Source organism: Alligator sinensis, unplaced genomic scaffold (assembly GCF_000455745.1).
Source record: "Alligator sinensis unplaced genomic scaffold, ASM45574v1 scaffold200_2, whole genome shotgun sequence".
In the NCBI taxonomy this organism is placed as follows: domain Eukaryota; kingdom Metazoa; phylum Chordata; order Crocodylia; family Alligatoridae; genus Alligator; species Alligator sinensis.
In genome coordinates, this window is record NW_005842732.1 from 707,122 (window position 1) to 724,439 (window position 17,318).

General features: G+C 41.5%; 1 non-coding gene across 1 annotated transcript; it reads left to right on the forward strand.

Annotated features, from left to right (window-relative positions):
- The first annotated feature begins 15,607 nt into the window (after positions 1–15,607).
- Positions 15,608–15,689, forward strand: TRNAS-AGA. Its single transcript has one exon. It is a non-coding gene; the product is annotated as a tRNA-Ser (tRNA).
- The last annotated feature ends 1,629 nt before the right edge of the window (positions 15,690–17,318 follow it).

The following is a 17,318-nucleotide window of genomic DNA, read 5'->3' on the forward strand; positions in this document are numbered from 1 at the left end:
CTGCTGAAAGTATTTGGATAAGACTTTCCAATACACTATGTGAATATAGGGCTGTGTACGTGGGATAAATGGAAGCATGAGCAGATTCGAGGTTTCCCTTAAATAAAGAACCTTAGGTATTTAAACTGAGATTTAAGGGGAATTTAGGCACCGCAGTTGAGCAGAATGAATCACAGACACCCAGGCTTCCTATTGGTTGGCTAAGGCACTTCTTCAACCTCACATGCCCAGTGTTAAACTTTTGGGAATACCAGTCCTATCTACCTAATTCTACCCATGTAATGTAAAAGGAATTTAGTCACCTAGCTTGGCTTTATGCATCTCATTTTGGGAGATGGCCTGAAAAACTTTGTGTAGACATTGCCACATCTAGATGTCTTTATGAATCTCACTCCTAACTCCTACTAATTTCAGTGGTACCCTGAAGGAGTTAGAAGTCTGAATACATTTGAGGATTTGGGCCTAAATTGTAAAGTTGTGTAGGCCTTGTCTATAGAGAGAAGGCCTTGTGTAGATACCATATCTAAGGTGTGAATGCATAACTGATAACAGCCACTTAATCTCCTTATTTCTGCAGTAGAACAGCTATTTTTTTGGCTTAAGTTCCTGGGAAAGGATTTAAAGACATTCTCTTACCAGAATGACAGTACCTACATAGGTAGATATGCTAGTATGTCTATACCTGCCTAATTGTATTAGTATAACTGGTAAAACTCTTCCATGTAGGCAAGCCCCCTCTTTCAAACTACTGTATGATTTATTACACAATTCATAGTGTTAACACCTGAATAGGTGTTAAATGGTTGTAAGTGTGGCTATATGAATATGGCTAGTGTTTAGCATCAATTATCACTTCATAATGTCTTCTGGCTAGATAATTGAGAACTACACTTAGCAAAGATCTCAAAAGGAGTTTTAAAAAAATGTAATTAATATGTAGATACCATAGGGTTTTTTCCAGCTGGAATAAAAGCCTTATTTTGCTCTTTTAAACACATTTACACTTTTATTCTTTATTATTTAATATTTCTATGAAGCACTGTAAGTGAGCTGGATCTTTCAGACAGAACAGAGACACTGGGTCTACCCCAAGCATTTTGCAATCAAAAGGAGGCAATGAATGGGAAAGTGGCCTGGAAGGAAGAAGATCAGCTATGGGCACATCAGGCCATTTGACATAAGGAATGTCACTTCCATGTCTCTGTGCTTTAATATTTCCTACTTGTAGAATGAGTATAATTATACTTACTACAATCAGCAAATACTAGAGAAAAGGCAGGTTTTCAGTTAGATATGTGATATCCAGATATAGAAAAGGAGGACACTAGACAAGTGAGAGATAAAGCCATATGCAGAAAGGTGGTGACGTTACTCGTTTTCTTAAACAACCCCCAGTGACAGCTCTTTCCTTCCCTGCTGGCCTATTCAGTAGGATTATGGCCGAGTTCTGGAGAGATCATAGGAAAGTAGGAAAGTAGAGTTGAAAGGGACTTCATGAGGTCATCTAGTCTGGCTCCCTGCTCAAGCAGAATCATCCTTGACTGAGCTATCTCAGCCAAGTGCTTTTTTCCATTGCAACTTCCACTTTGCTCCAAGTCCTGCCCCTATGGCCACAGAGAAATTTCTGTCTCCATCCTCTTTGTAATCACCCTTGAAGACTGTTGTCAAATCCTCTCTCAGTTTTCTCTTGTCCACACTATATAACACTAGTTCTTTCAGCCTTTCCTCACAAGGTATGCTTCCCAGGTGTCAAGTAATTTTTGCCACCCTGGATTCTTTCCAATGTGTCCACATCCTTCTTGAAGTGTGGGGCCCAAAACTGGATATGGTACTCCACATAGAGAAGGAAGCACTTTTTATGGAATATTTAATCAGATAACTTGCTGTAATAGAACCTCACTGCTCTGATGGTTAGAAATCTTCTTTTAATGTCCAGCCTTAATGTATTTCTGGCCAGCTGACATTCATTTGTTCTTGCATCAACTGTGTCTTGTAGCTTATATAGCTCTTTTCCCACTCAGATGTTCCCTCAGTATACTTAAAGAGATAAGGCAGATTGTCAGCTTTCCTAATAATTTTTTAGTTATTTTGTGCACCTGCTCCAGTTTGAATTCTTTTTTATTGAGCATGGAAGACTGGAAGTGTATGTGGTACTCCATATCACACTGCTATCACTCATGATACTGCTGGCAGCACTCTGGCAGTAGTTACATTATAAGAAGAAATTTTAGCTTTAACGATACCTCTAGAACTTGGAGCAGGAGGTTTCAGTGATAGGACAGACCAGTGCTTTGAGACATTTGACGGATAAACTGTGGTAGCTTCAATAATCTTTGTGTAACACAAGAAACCAATGAAACAGGAGGTATTTTCTATTCCAGCTGAGCAGCAAAGTCAGAAACAGTTAATTAGCTTGCTATTTTTTCGGGTAAATAGGTAGGCAGGTAATAAGAGTTGTTAAAACTTAAGTAGACTTGGACATGTAATCAACTGTTGGTGTAGGGCCCTTGTCCAGAGGGACAGCAGAAAATGTAGTGTTTCTTTATGTATTTTTTACCACCATTTCTTTCACCCCCTTAGGCTAAGTACAGGCAATCGAACAACCCAAGGTTCAATGGATTCAATCTTCACCAGTTAGTTGAAGCTGCTTAGATTGAACTGATAAGCAAGTGAATAGACATTCACTTTTGATTCCAGAAATGCAGCCACATGCCTGCAGTAACGCAGGCCAGAAGCTGGAGGACACTAGAGCACACCTCCCTGCTCAGTGGGAGCAGACAGCTTGAGCCAAGGCTAGCCCACTCTCCCTTGTAAATTGGAGTTAGATAACAAGACACCTGAGCTTTGTCAATTTTACATTGCAAAGCTATAGACATTGTTTAAGAGAGGAGAAAGGTCACAATTCCTCTCCCTGTGTAACTAGTGTGATCGTACTTGGAATACTGAGTTCATTTTTGAGCCCTCCTTACCCTGTCCACCACACAAAAATAGTGACAAGAAGACAGGAATACAAATATGCACAAGAGAAAATACTGTTGTCTGGAGAGGATTGTTTTAAATGCAAAACTAAGTAAGTGGCTATATTTGTGGCAAATTATTTATTCAATAGACTGAGTCTATTTTCCAGTTTGAATTTACCTGTAGATTGGCTTGACTGAAAGACAAATTTTAACTAAATGCAGTAAGTAAATATGACTTGCTGTTATGGGGAAAAACTAAATAATAGCCTATGCAGAGTGAGAGAGATATATGATGATTTAACTAAATCAATCAGCAGTACTCACACTTCCTAGCAAGTAAATCTGAGAATATAATGCCAAACCCTAATATTTCCATTTAGACTAATATTTGACAGCATTAGAAAAAAACCCGGTGATGTCAAAAGAACTACTGTTCCTGCAACTGACAAGGAAACCATTTCGTATAATTGTTGCAGCCCACAGAAGAGGGTAATTCCTTCAGACATTGCTGGCTTTTATTTTCATAAAGAGCGAAAAAAATTATCTCAGTACCCTGGATCAGAGGATGTTAAGTTCAAATCCTGTCACTGGAGTAATAGCTACAAAATAGTTCAATGTTGATTTTGCAATTTGTGGGTAGTTTTGGTGGGAAAGGCATTTTTCCAAGTATGCTCTCTTGATGTGTCAAAATTAAAGAAAAACTAAATTGTCAAAAGGGTATGCAGGAGAGCCAACATGGCAGCTGACTAAAAAAAATACATATCATTGAGGAAATGGGAGGCAGAATTCACCAAAATATGACCTCACTGTATGTTTTCACCTATGCAGACCAATTATTTGTATTATACACATGTTGCATGCTGGATGTGGGTGCATAAAAGTGCCAGGAAATCTCACATCTAGTATCTGCCTGATGTTAAAGGTGTTTTGCTGTGAGGTTCCTCCTGACTGGGGGTGAAAAAAGGGAAGGTCACATATACCCAAACATCTGATCTCTATTACCTTATCCAAAAAGGAGTCATGCATAAGTTTCAAGCGGTTTTGGATTTGGGTTTTTTTTTTTAATTCTTCCAATTGGATGTTTTTGATTATTGTTATTATTGGGAGGCTGAAAACTCACAATGATGTAGAGAACATTGCCTTTTCTTATTTATTGTGCTACCTCAAGGTGCTCAGGGATGAACATGTACTCTAACATCCAGGAGCTTACATTCAAAATTAGGAAGACAGTTAAACACTTAAAAATATTTGCCAGTTTGCATTTTGTAGAAAATTATAGAGAAAAAAGGGACCTCCAGAGGTCATCAGGTCCAACTCCCTGCCTGAGGTTGGATCACCCCTATACAAACTATCCTATACAATCCCTAATCTAAACTCTTCATAGGATAACCATCAACCCTAACACAACACAAAGACATAACACCTAAGCTGCCACAAGCAGCCAAAGCCCTGCTTCAATAAAAGGTTGTTAATATACACAGAGATTCCAGGTGGAGGGCCATGCCCCACTGCTATAGAGAAAGGTAATCTAAAAATTTACCAGCCAGGAGTCAGGACTGGGTGTTTTTTCCCCATGTATAGCAGTGGTACAGGCACAGATTTGACTTTGTAGATACTTCTCTTTCCTATTGGTCATTAATGGGATGTGGCTCACATTGGGGGCATCTACATGTACACTTCACTGTGGTGTTGACTAATTAGCTCTGTAGTAAAGTGTCGCCATCTACATGTGGCACTATTAAATCCACTGTACGACAGTACTGCTGACACAAGTACTATCCTACGGTGGAGTTATTTAGTGCACTGCGAAACATGTAGACGGCGACCAGGGTTGGCTGGGGCAAACGGGTGCTATAACGCAGGAGCTGACTTCCAGCTAGCCCTGCACTATAACACCCTCGTGTCCCAGCCAGCTACTCCACAGCACGTTAGGCTGGGATGGAGCAGCTCTGGGCTGGTAGGCTGACCCCCTGGACCCCTGCCAGCTGGGGCTGTGCTACCCCAGCTCAGTGTGCTGCGGTCCTGGGCACACGTGTGAATGCTGTGCCTGGGAGCAATAAACTCCAGCGCAGACTGCACCAGAGTTTATTCATGTGCGTTAATAGCACATGTAGATGTGCCCAGTGTAATGGAGACAGAGGATGACATGAAAACAATGTCTTAATCCCTCCTAGACTGCGGAGACGGGGGTTGCTGGACCCTGGGGGACTGATTTTATTAAAGATTAGGTAGCGCAAAGGGTTTATATGTATAATGCAGAAAACAGACTCAAAAGAAATGTAAGGTTTATACTACAGACTTTTGTTCATAAAGTTACATTTATCAGGGAGGTGAGAAGGCATCTCTATATACCTATACCTATATACCTATGAGGAACCCTATTTTAGAGGCAGTCACACTGGCAAAACAGCACTTTTGCCAGTAGAGTTTGTTTTAGTTCTGGATAGTAGAATAAGTTACAGTGGCAAAACCAGCTTTTCTCTTATATTCTATACCTACATCTGCAGGGTTTGGTTGATGAAGGTCACGGACAATGATATTTTGAGATCTAAAACCCAAAAAGATAATTCATTTCAGAATCAGACATGAAGTCATGTCTCCAACCCCATCTTTTTCCTATGAATCCCACTGACTGTTGTTATCTACTGAAAGGAAAAGCTTGACACCTCCATGCCCCGTGCCCCTTCTGGGTCTCTTAGCTGGGTACTGATTAGCTGTTTTTGCTCACTCCTTCTTCAGGGTGGCAGGGGGGAGGTGTTGGAGGTCAAGTATTCAATGCTTTCAGTTTTAATCAACCAGGGATCACCAGGCACTGGGAGCCCTAATAATTTTCCGCATTGCACCTCCATGCAATACGTACAAACATGCGATGCATTGGGGAGTAGCTCATGTTAAATGGTACCACAGGGGAATGCAGGACTGGATACTACAAGCCACCTACCATCTTCCTTATGACGGGGTTTGAAGCCTCTGGGGTTCTCCTCTGAGGGCATGGAAAGAGAATGAAACATGAGGCCTCTAGGAAGAAGACAGTGATGGAGGGAGGTAGAAATGGCAGAGACTTCACTGCTTGAGTTTTAAAAAATTTCTGCAGTTTTCATTTACATTCAAAGGCAACTATTGCCTAACTAGATTCTTGTAGGTGACTGGATCAAACTCCAGACATGCTATTTTAAGACTTCTGGGACAGCCCAAATCCTTGAATCCAAACATCCCTGTGCGTGAGAAAAATTGGCATGGCTCCATTTCTTAATTATACAATGTTTGCAGTAGAATTTATGGATAGTCATATTACATTATCAGTAGAGTAACAACAGTGACATTTTTATCCTAGGGAAACTAGAGAGGATTACATGAAAAACAAGGTTACTGTTTCAGGTTTAATGAATGAACATGAGGAAAATGGCTTGCGTATTTTGTTTCTTTATATTTTGTCTTTTTTGTGGAGGTGAAAGGTTAAGTGAAAGTTTGTTTTACCGTAAAAGTTGTAAATAAACTAAGCATTGATAAAATAATATGGAAGCCAAGAAATCATTAGTGTAAAAACTCTTCATATGAAACAGTGATTGATTAACGTAGGAAAAGCATTACACAACTATCATCTTGGTATAGATGACTAGAATGTCTATTAAAACAATATCCTCTTTGGGGAAGTCAAACAAACATTACATCTACACTGAGCTTTTCTGAGATTCTCTGAGCTTTAATACCTGTGTAGGACTACATATAGCAGCAACCACACAAACTCTAAGGTAGAATCATAGAAAATTAAGGTTGGAAGGTACTTCAGGAAGTCATCTAGTTCAACCCCCTGCTCAAAGCAAGACCACCCTGAACTAGACCATCTCAGCTAAGGCTTTGTCTAGCCAGGTCTTAAAAACATCCAAGGATGGAGAGTCCACCACCTCTCTGGGTAACCTGCTCCAGTGTTTTACTACCTTCCTAGTGAGAAAATTCTTCCTAATATCTAACCTAAGCTTGCCTCGCTGCAAAGGACCATTGCTCCTTGTTCTGTCATCTGCCACCCTGAGAACAGTCCAGCTCCATCCTCTTTGGAACCACCTTTCAGGTAGTTGAAGACTAATCCCCTCGCAGTCTTCTCTTCTACAGATGAAATAAGCCCAGTTCCCTCAGCCTATCCTCATAAGTCATGTCCCCCAGCCCCCTCACCATTTTTGTTGCCCTCTGCTGGACTCTCTCCAGTTTGTCCACATCCTTTCTGTAGTGGGGGGCCCAAAACTGAACACAGGACTCCAGATGTGGCCTCACTACTGTTGGCTGCTCACCTCCTCCCCAGACTAGTGCACCTGGCAGCAGACTGAGGAGGAGGTGAGCAGCCAACAGTGGTGAAAGAACAGGTTAGGAACTATTTAGAAAAGCTGGACATGTATAAGTCCATCGGGCTGGATGGGATGTGCCCAAGGGTGCTGAGAGAGTTGGCTGATGTAATTGCAGAGAACCTGGCCATCATCTTTGAAAATTCATGGCAATTAGTGCACCTGGCAGCAGACTGAGGAGGAGGTGAGCAGCCAACAGTGGTGAAAGAACAGGTTAGGAACTATTTAGAAAAGCTGGACATGTATAAGTCCATCGGGCTGGATGGGATGTGCCCAAGGGTGCTGAGAGAGTTGGCTGATGTAATTGCAGAGAACCTGGCCATCATCTTTGAAAATTCATGGCAATCAGGAGAAGTCCCAGATGATTAAAAAAGGGCAAGCATGGTGTCCATATTTAAGAAAGGGAAAAAGAAGGATCCAGAGAACTACAGACCAGTCAGCCTCACCTCAGTCTCTGGAAAATTCATGGAGCAGATCCTCAAGAAATCCATTTCTAAGCACTTGGAGAAGGTGATTAGAAACAGTCAGCATGGATTCATCAAGGGCAAGCCATGCCTTACCAACCTGATTGCCTTCTGTGATGAGATGACTGGCTCTCTGGATGTGGGGAGACCAGTGAATGTGTAATACCTTGATTTTAGCAAGGCTCTTGATATGGTCTCCCACAGCATTCTCATAGGCAAGCTAAGGAAGTACAGGTTGTGAATGGATTGTAAGGTGGATAGAAAATTGACTGGGGCATTGGTATCAGAGAGTAGTAATCAAGGTGCAGTAGTCTGGGAGCTGACTTTGCCTGTGAAGACTGAGGTGAAAAAGGCATTGAGTACTTCAGCATTTTCCTCATTCTTTGTCACTAAGTTGCCTCCCCTATTTAGTAAGGAACCCACACTTTCCCTGATCCTCCTCTTGCTACCGTCATACTTGTAGAAACCTTTGTGGATACCCTTCGCATCCCTTCCTAGCTGCAACTCCAATTGCGCTTTGGCCTTTCTGACTTCCTCCCTGCATGCCCGAGCAATGCTCTTATACTCCCCCCTAGTTATTTGTCCAAGTTTCCACTTATAAGCTTCTTTTTTTGTGATTTAATTTACTGAATAATTCCTTCCTAAGCCAAGCTATTCTTCTGTCATATTTGCTAGTCTTCCTGAACACTGGTATAGCTTGTTCCTGTGCTATCAGTAAGGCTTCTTTAAAGTACAGCCAGCTCTCCTGGACACCTCTCTCCCTCAGACTGGCTTCCCAGGGTATCCTGTCCATGAGATCCCTGCACAAGTTGAAGCCTGTTTTTCTGAAGTCCAGTTTCCTTAATCTGCTGCTCTCCTTCCTTCCTTTCCTTAGGATCCTGAACTCAATCATCTCATGGCCATTGCTTCCCAAGTTTCCATCTACTAGTACATTCCCCGCCCGTTCCCTGTTTGTGAGCTGCAGGTGAAGAAGAGCACAGCCCCTAGTTGGCAGCACCAGGACTTGCACCAGGATGTTGTCCTCAACACTCTCCAAAAACTACCTGGATTGCCTGCACACTGCTGTATTGCCCTCCCAGCAGATGTCAGGGTGATGGAAGAACCAGGGCCGGTGATCAGGAAACTTCTGATAGCTGTAGGAAGAAAGCCTCATCCGTCACTTCCTCCTAGTCTTGTGGTCTATAGCAGACACAACATCACCTTTGTTGCTACTAACATTTTTACTAGCGTGCCATGAATCTAATCAAAGCAGATCTACAAAACACACTGAGAAGAATGCCAGTTTATTTGATGTACAAGTCAGGCTTAACACAGATTTGAGTATTTCAAACTAATATGCCTCCCATTGTTTGGACCTCTTGATGAGATGTCCCTCTTCAGAGTGCACTGAATGGAGAATTTAAGACAAATACCTTTGTCCTAAAAGAAGTAAAATTTCATTTCCCCCCAACCTAGAACACTATCCTGACTACTTGAGCTTATTTCTCACAACAATGATGACTGGCCAGTCCCATGCTTGATGTATCTCTATTGAAATAAGCAGAGTTATACTGGGAATGAATGTTGCCTAAAATCTACAAAGAATGGGAACAGGTAAGATGGTGGTTATCTGTGTCAAAAGACTGTAAATATGCAAAGACAAATATCCTTTCTAAGTCTTGATAAATTAGTTGGTTTCATTCTAAGAAATTCTTCTATAGACAGTCCTTCCTGAACTCCTAGCAAGAGCAGTGATAGTTAAAACAACAGAGAAGTCATAGAGATTTGAGTGGTGAGTAGCTCACTGTTTTGTTATGGTTGTGGCTAATTACTCTTCAAGCTCTGCTACTTCACAGGGATTTCACTCTGAGGGTCTCTAAGCAGAAATTTGTTAGTTTTGGCAGTCTTTGGTCCACTGTGTAACATTCATCAGTGTCTTTTTCTGGAGTTTCAAAGGTAACACTTACACGTAATGGCTTTGCTGTGACACAAAACAGAAAATGTGCATTGTGGTGCTGAAAACACATTTCATAGAGTTGTTAGAGGTTTTTTGGAAGGATGCCCTTTATTTAATTAATCTTTCTGCATTTTGTTTTTGCATTTTCCTTTACAATTTTATTATTCTCTGAAGGACTTAGTCCCCGGAGCCTGCTACAGAGAAAGTTCTGCTGGATTTAAGCTGTGGTGCCTTGCACCTGGTGTGTTTCCATGATTCCTTCATGATTAGCAGTGTGGCGTTCAGGCCTACTGCAGAGGATCAAATGATCTGTTTTCTTTTCCCCTGAGGTGAACCACATTTGTGTTTATAAGAAAGCAAACCTCCAGAGTAGACCTGAAAACAGCCTACTGCTTTGGAGAGGGCTCTAGCAGGCATTGATATAAACTCCTGACCTCTGTTAATGTGATTTTGCTGCCATGAAAGCCTTTTTGGACATGTATTTATTCGACATTTATTTATTATATAAAGTAGGTGATGCCAGGGTGCTCTGCTGGATTAAAGCTTGTTGAGCTAAATGATTATTCTAGAAAGATTTATTTTCCCCAAAACGTAATTACACATCCAGTCCAATGAAATGAACACAGTGGAAAATCTCACTCCACTGCTTTTGATGGACTAAGTCAGTGCCATCAACAGTCTGCAAACAAGGATTCAGGAGACTGGGAAATATTTTCACAGTTTAATTGTATCCCATCTATAATATTAAGTAATTTCCATAGTGTACAAACATTATGAAATAGAAATACCATTTATCTGCTGTAGAAAAATGGATGAATGTCTTGTTTGTGTAGGGATCTATTTCGACACCTCACAGCCTGGCCATGGCTAAACAAACTCCTTTGAACATTGACTTATAGATATTAATGCTTGCCTTGCATCATTTATGGCTATGTGTAATGGCAGTCACATTACAACAGATCTGCTGCATAAATCATATGTATATTTTGGCCTGGTCAACTTGCCGGGAAGACAGCTTTTAAATAAATACATTTGCCTCACAAATTCATTGGATATTCCAAGAAAGCAAAAACAAACAAAAAACCTACCAATAATACTAGTCTGAAATCTATTTGTGTTGATGAACTATTGATAATGGAAAATATACTTCAAGATTATCTTTTCATTTTCATTTATTCCTCTGCAATTTAATTAAAATGGTTATTTCTAAGGTAGCTATCACCTTGGTACTTAGCTGTAATTTATTAAAACTATCTGACGTACCTTCTGCTTACTATCATATCTAAATTATTCTCTGTTTATATGTTTGTTATTGCATACAGTCATAGCCAGTAAGTCTGAAGATTCACAATATGCAAATGAAGTAAGATCCTACTTTGTGTCTGGTTAATATATTTTTTTTCATAATTGACATCAAGGATATGACTACATTGACATTTAGGGTCAACTGTGCAATTAAAGTGACTGAATAAACTCCAGTGCAATTTGAGCTGGAGTAAACTGATCCTGACATCAGCATCTCCACATGCATGCTGTAATTTACTCCATGATTAGACAGTACCTGTGACTGATGGGACTATCCAACAGCACTGTAAATTAGTCTACACTGGTCCAAGTGACACTTTAGTGTGAAGTAAATGTATGGCTTAAGTCAAAAGCATTGGTTTAATTAGAAACTTGCCTCCATATAAGCGTAATTGTTTGACCCTGGACTCCTTTATGCTACGGTCCAAGTGACACTTTAGTGTGAAGTAAATTAGTCTACTGCGCAATAAAGTGCATGTGTAGAGGCACTCCCTCTGCGTTTGTCCTCAACCAGCCTAAACCATGTAAACCATCCTTCTCCTTCTATATTATAGTCTACACCAAAGCCACTCACACAATGCTGCTTCCTACTTAAACAGGTCACTATGATGTACCCCACATTCCTTAGTGTAGATCTTCTAGGCATCATTTTACCTTTCTTTCAGGGCTTGTCTCTACTTACAATAGAGATAGAAGTAGGGAGATAGGGGCCAGAGAATAGGAGCATGGAGTTGTGGGATTGTTCCTGGTAGACGTCCTGCACTTGAACCTTTCAGTAAGTTGGTAAATTCTAAACACGCTGCAGGGAGAGGGGGCCAGGAGTTGAACAGGTAATGGGGTTTACCACATATCTAGAAGTTAAGCAGAGCTTTCAGGGTCTGAAGCTGCCTCTGGGGTTTGAGCTTTGGAGTTTACAGCACAGATGGTTCATGTGTATAGGCTTGAGGATGAACATAATGTCAACTCTATTGGTGTAAACCTAGCCCAAGTTATGTATATACAATTCTAAGTTAGAGCATTTGGTTTCCAGAATTACCTTATGCAATTCCCTCACCCACTGAGTCTTTAACATTTAGACTCTCAACCGGGGAAACACCTTGATAAACCTTTTCCACCTATAAAAAACCCTCCAAAATCTCATGCATACACACCTTTGCTGCTGCAGATTACATTTGGATTAGGCTTTAGGGTACAGAGCGGGGAATGGGAAAGAGAGGGTTAGAACGTTGATGTGTAAATTTGTTGAGTAGGAGTTCAAGCATTCAAAAAAAATCACACATTAACTCACACTCCCAACACAGCACCAGTTTGAAAATCACACAATTTCTAAATATATACATATATATGTCTTCTGCTGCTCCAGCCTTTAGGAGTCACACTTCAAGCTTTTCTTGATAACAAAAAATACTAGGACATAAAACAGAAGCTGAAAGCCTCATGTAGTCAATTGATTCCATAAACCATGGCTTTAAAGCAGCAAATACTAGACGAATCGTCGATGATCTTTTGAGGTCCCTTCCAGACTTGCAATGAATCTATGAATCACAGAGGCCATAGAATAGTGATTATACTAATGTGCCCCAAGCTTTTGAGTGCTCTTGCCCAGATAGGGGCAATTATTTACTCTAGGAAGCTGGTTTTCACTCCAGGGTATTTTATGTTTGGGGCTTTCTTATGCAGTGATTCCCAACCAGGGTGCCCTAGCACCCTGGGGTGCCTGAGATCCTCTCAGAACCAAGGGTGCCACATGGTGCCTGAGATCCTCTCAGACCCAAGGGTGCCACAGGGTGCTACACAATGTCAGAACTGCTAGATATACAAACATGATTCACAAGATATTCACAGTGATTTTGAGTAGGAATCTAGTGTCAGAAACAATCTGATCTGTTGTAATCTTTCTGTGTTCTTTGCAACAGAAGAATTGCTCGGTTACTTTTTTCTATAGGCAAAGAACAAGTGAAAACTAAGAGCTGGCATTTTCAGATAAGTTGCCTAAAGTTTAGCAAGGGGTGTCTACAGTTGGCAAGGTTCAGAACCACTGCTCTACTGGGATGACTGAACCAGTGCAGTGTTTGCAGCTCTGCTTGAATGGCAATCTCATTTATGTCTGTAAAACTAGGTGACTGTTTTAGGCAGTAGGCCTGCTCACCCTACACCGGGAGATTCAACCAGCCACTGCATCTCAGCAGGGAATGCATAGAAATGGAAGTTTCCTGAGGCAAACAGGACTCTTAGCAGATGTATGGCACAGTAAATACCTGTTAAATGGTGGTGATGGGCTTCACATAAGAATTCCTAGCAGCTAAGGGGCTAGCTCTTCTTTGTCTTCTATGGCAAATTTCCTTGCAACCCCGCAAAATGTACAGAAGTAATTTCCTTCCTACAGAAGAAGGTTTAATTCTTTAAATTAAATCATTTACAATAAATTATTTAAAAAGTAGGCAAATATTTTACAGAAAGTGCAGACTTTATTGTGGTATGTCCTATGCAGAGAAACTCTACCTCTCCAAAAACCTCAGTGTCACCTACTGTGCACAGCACCGGGATGGTACTACATTGTACTTCAGCATTTGCTTTTTGATGGTAGCTAATATATGTAACCTTACAGAAACACACACACAATTTTACTTGCATCCTTTTAAAAAGAGGGAAACAGTCTAAGAAGATACAAGATGCCCCCTGACAAACAGCACCCAGGAGGTGCTTTCATAGCAATTGTACCATTTGCAAGCCACATTTGGCTAAAGTTATGTTGTAGCTACTCATTAGCCACTAAACAAATACCCAATGCATACAGCTCTACCAAAAGAAATCCACCTCTCAAAGTGTAACTTTAAAAATCAAAGATATGGGAGTCATTAAGGCAATCACATCTGTCTTCAGACACTTATAAATCCAGGTCTTGGTTTTCAGTGGCCTCATTTGAAAACTACTGACTTGTATTTTGTTTTCTACTGAATGACAACATAAATGGAAAATACAGTGTGTGTCCACTTTAAAGGCTGGCTGTCTCGTATCTTGCCAGTTCTTATAAAAGCTGGAGTTGCCTTTTGAATAATGTATCCCTCTTCAGATCCCATGGTAGAATAAGCAGATTTAAAAAAAAAAAAACCTGCCTTAACTAGCAAGGGGTGGCTTCCCCTAGGGCTAAAAGTGTAGCAGGTCTTAATGTGGCTTTTGACCTTCTTTCTAATGTATGAGCTCTTTTTAGAACATACTATTTATGTTTGAAATTGAAACGAGAAGAAAGGATGACCCAATATAGTTACATAATATCTAGCTACTAAGGAATATTAGAAAAACACAAAACAAAGGCAGATGGATGAATCCTGGCAAGGTGAGAAAAGGTGACCTTGGGAACTTTTTCCCTATCAAGCTGGAGGCAATCACTTCTGATCATGATGATGGTCTAAATTCTGCGCTGAGTGGCAGTGCAACAGACTTCAGTGTCTTGTCACTTTTTTGGGATCATTCTAGATTTACAATGGTGTAAATGGGAGCAGTGTTGGGCTTGAAATAAAAACTCCTCTGGGGGGAAACCCTGTTTTACAATCTAATGAAACACTGCAAGGAACGGATAGCTGTAATAAAAGGCAAGGTGTGAGAATGGCCCCAACTGTTCAGCAACTCTGATTTTTACTTTATGCTTCTTGGCAGCCCCTTGGCTGGTGCCGTGGGCTTGCTACTACATTACCAACATACATAAAATTCAAGCTCTTGCCGTGGGCTTTCTCCTACATTACCAACATACATAAAATTCAAGCTCCTGGATTTCTGGCATATTAGCTTGTTTTACTGAAGGTTAGTCTGAATTCTTCAGGCTGCATTTACCTTTAATACAGCATTGTCTGTCTCCCCAGCAGACCCAAGGGACTCAGTAGTTGAATTCACTGTCAGTAGGGACTGTTCAATGTTGTTTTTGCAGTTCATCCCTCTGAATGGGCCTTGAACGTGATGTTGCCCCTGAACTCTTGCCTTAACATGTTTTTAATGCACTAGCGATGGTAGGAGACACTGCAAGGGGAAGCAAACTGGACTTTCTATTCAATCAAGAATCGTGTATCTCTCTGTTAAAAGTGATAATTTTCTGTCATAGCAAGAGCTAGGAAATAGGTGCTCCTCATTGCTGCAATTCTCTCCTCATCAAAATGTTCATTTGACTCTAGCTCTGAAATACTTGTGGTAAGACAGTGCCGTAGCTGGAACGTGAATATTATGCCTGAACCCATTTAAATATTGCATAGGTTTTCCTATTACTCCAAATGCATATTCTGTGGGGCAAATCCAAGATGCTCTTGCAGATTTAGGGTCCTAAATCACCAAACACTACCCTAATCCATCTTGTGCAATAGCCATCAAGCTATTTAGGCATTTAAAAGGGCTCTACTGAGACATTTACCTTCACTATTTTCTCTTGTGTTCATAACACTCTGCACTCAATCTTCAGTTGAAGAAAAAAAATAAAGCGGTTAGACTATTTGAGGTGTCCTGCCCCTCGTACTGAAGCTGGCCTCCCGGGCAACCTAGACAGAAACAGTAAAATGTCTGGAAAGAAAGCAAGTGTAACTTTTTGGCTCTATAAGTGGCACTTTTTGTCTGGAAGATGTAGTCGTGGCCGAGTGGTTAAGGCGATGGACTAGAAATCCATTGGGGTCTCCCTGCACAGGTTCGAATCCTGCCGACTACGCTTCTGCTTTTCACTTCCCCTCCATGCGGCACTGGTCAGACTGCAGTTGGAGTACTGTATCCCGTTTTGGGTGCCGTACTTCAAGAAGGATGTTGATAGACTAGAGAGGGTCCAGAGGAGGGCTACTCATATGGTTAAGCATTTGCAGGCCAAGCCCTATGAGGAGAGACTGAGGGACTTGGGTGTCTTCAGCCTCTGCAAGAGAAGGCTGCGAGGTGATCTTGTGGCCTCCTATAAAATCATAGGGGGACACAACAAGGGATCGGAGATGCTCTGTTCACCAGGGCGCCTTTTGGGGTAACAAGGAACCGACAGAGAGCAGACTTAGGCTAGATATCAGGAAAAACTTCTTCACGGTGAGGGTGGCCAAAATTTGGAATGGGCTTCCAAGGGAGGTGATGCTCTCCCCTTCTTTGGGGGTCTTTAAGAGAAGGCTGGATGGGCATCTGGCCGGGGTCATCTGACCCCAGTGCTCTTTCCTCCTAGGCAGGGGGTCGGACTGGATGATCTGTTGAGGTCCCTTCCAACAGTAGCACCTAGCATCTATGAAGCTTCAACAGGCTCAGGGGGATGCTCCTGTCTCTGGTGGATAGGGCACTGTGCTGGGACATAGGACATGTGGATTCAAGCCCCTTCTGGCAGAGACAAATCTAGAGTTTGGGTATCCCACATACTGGTTTAAGTGTTCTAACTACTAGTCCATTGGGTTAAAAGATGTCTAGGCCCTCTTCCTCTGATATTTAGGTGACTCCTTGTAAATATGGACTGGGCCCTCCTTGAGTTCTAGTGTGGGTTGCAATTGTTTGAGAATTTTGCATTCCAGGGAGAGATGATATGTCATAACTGATGGTGTGTGATTTGTGGGGGTTTTCTTTTTGTACTGCAGCAATTCTTCACGTGGTATCTGGGTGGCTCTTTCGAAGTGCAATCTCTCTCTCTGGAGGAGTGTCCTTGTTGAGTGAAAGCCTTTTTGAGATTTGTGAGGTGGCAATCCCAGGTGTTCTCAGTGCAAGTTCGGTGCTATCAGAGGGCTTAGCTGTATATTGCAGCTTTATTTGTGTGTATAGGAGCACACAAAATGCCACTAGACTCTCCCTTTTCCTGAAGAAGCGTGTTTGTGCCCGAAAGCTTGCAAAGAACAATGTTTCAGCTATTTAGTTGGCCTAATAAAAGATATCACTGTGTGCGTCTACATGTGATGCTACATGACTGTAGCAATGCGCTATGGCAACATAGCATCTGAGGGCAAAAACCATGATGCTGCAGCTACATCACCGTAGTGATGCACTCCACATTATAGTGTCTCTCTATGGCAATGTAGTGCCTAGAAATAACTGTGCCAAGTGCATGGCATAGTACAGGCTATTACTGTGCCATCATCTAGTACTTCCAAAAGGAAGTACCAAATGATGGTGCAGTAACAACGGTGCCATAGTGTCATGTGTACATGCACCCACTTTTCCCCAAAGAAACTTGACTGCCTATCTCCTTAGCAACCCATACCTCCTCCCATTACTGAAGCTCTTCTGCCCTCTCTGCTGTCTCCTCCCTTTATATCCCTGCCTTGGCAGTGCCTGAAAGCCTGCCTTTCCTTTTAAAGGCCACTTTCTTCTTTGTAATGGGGAAATG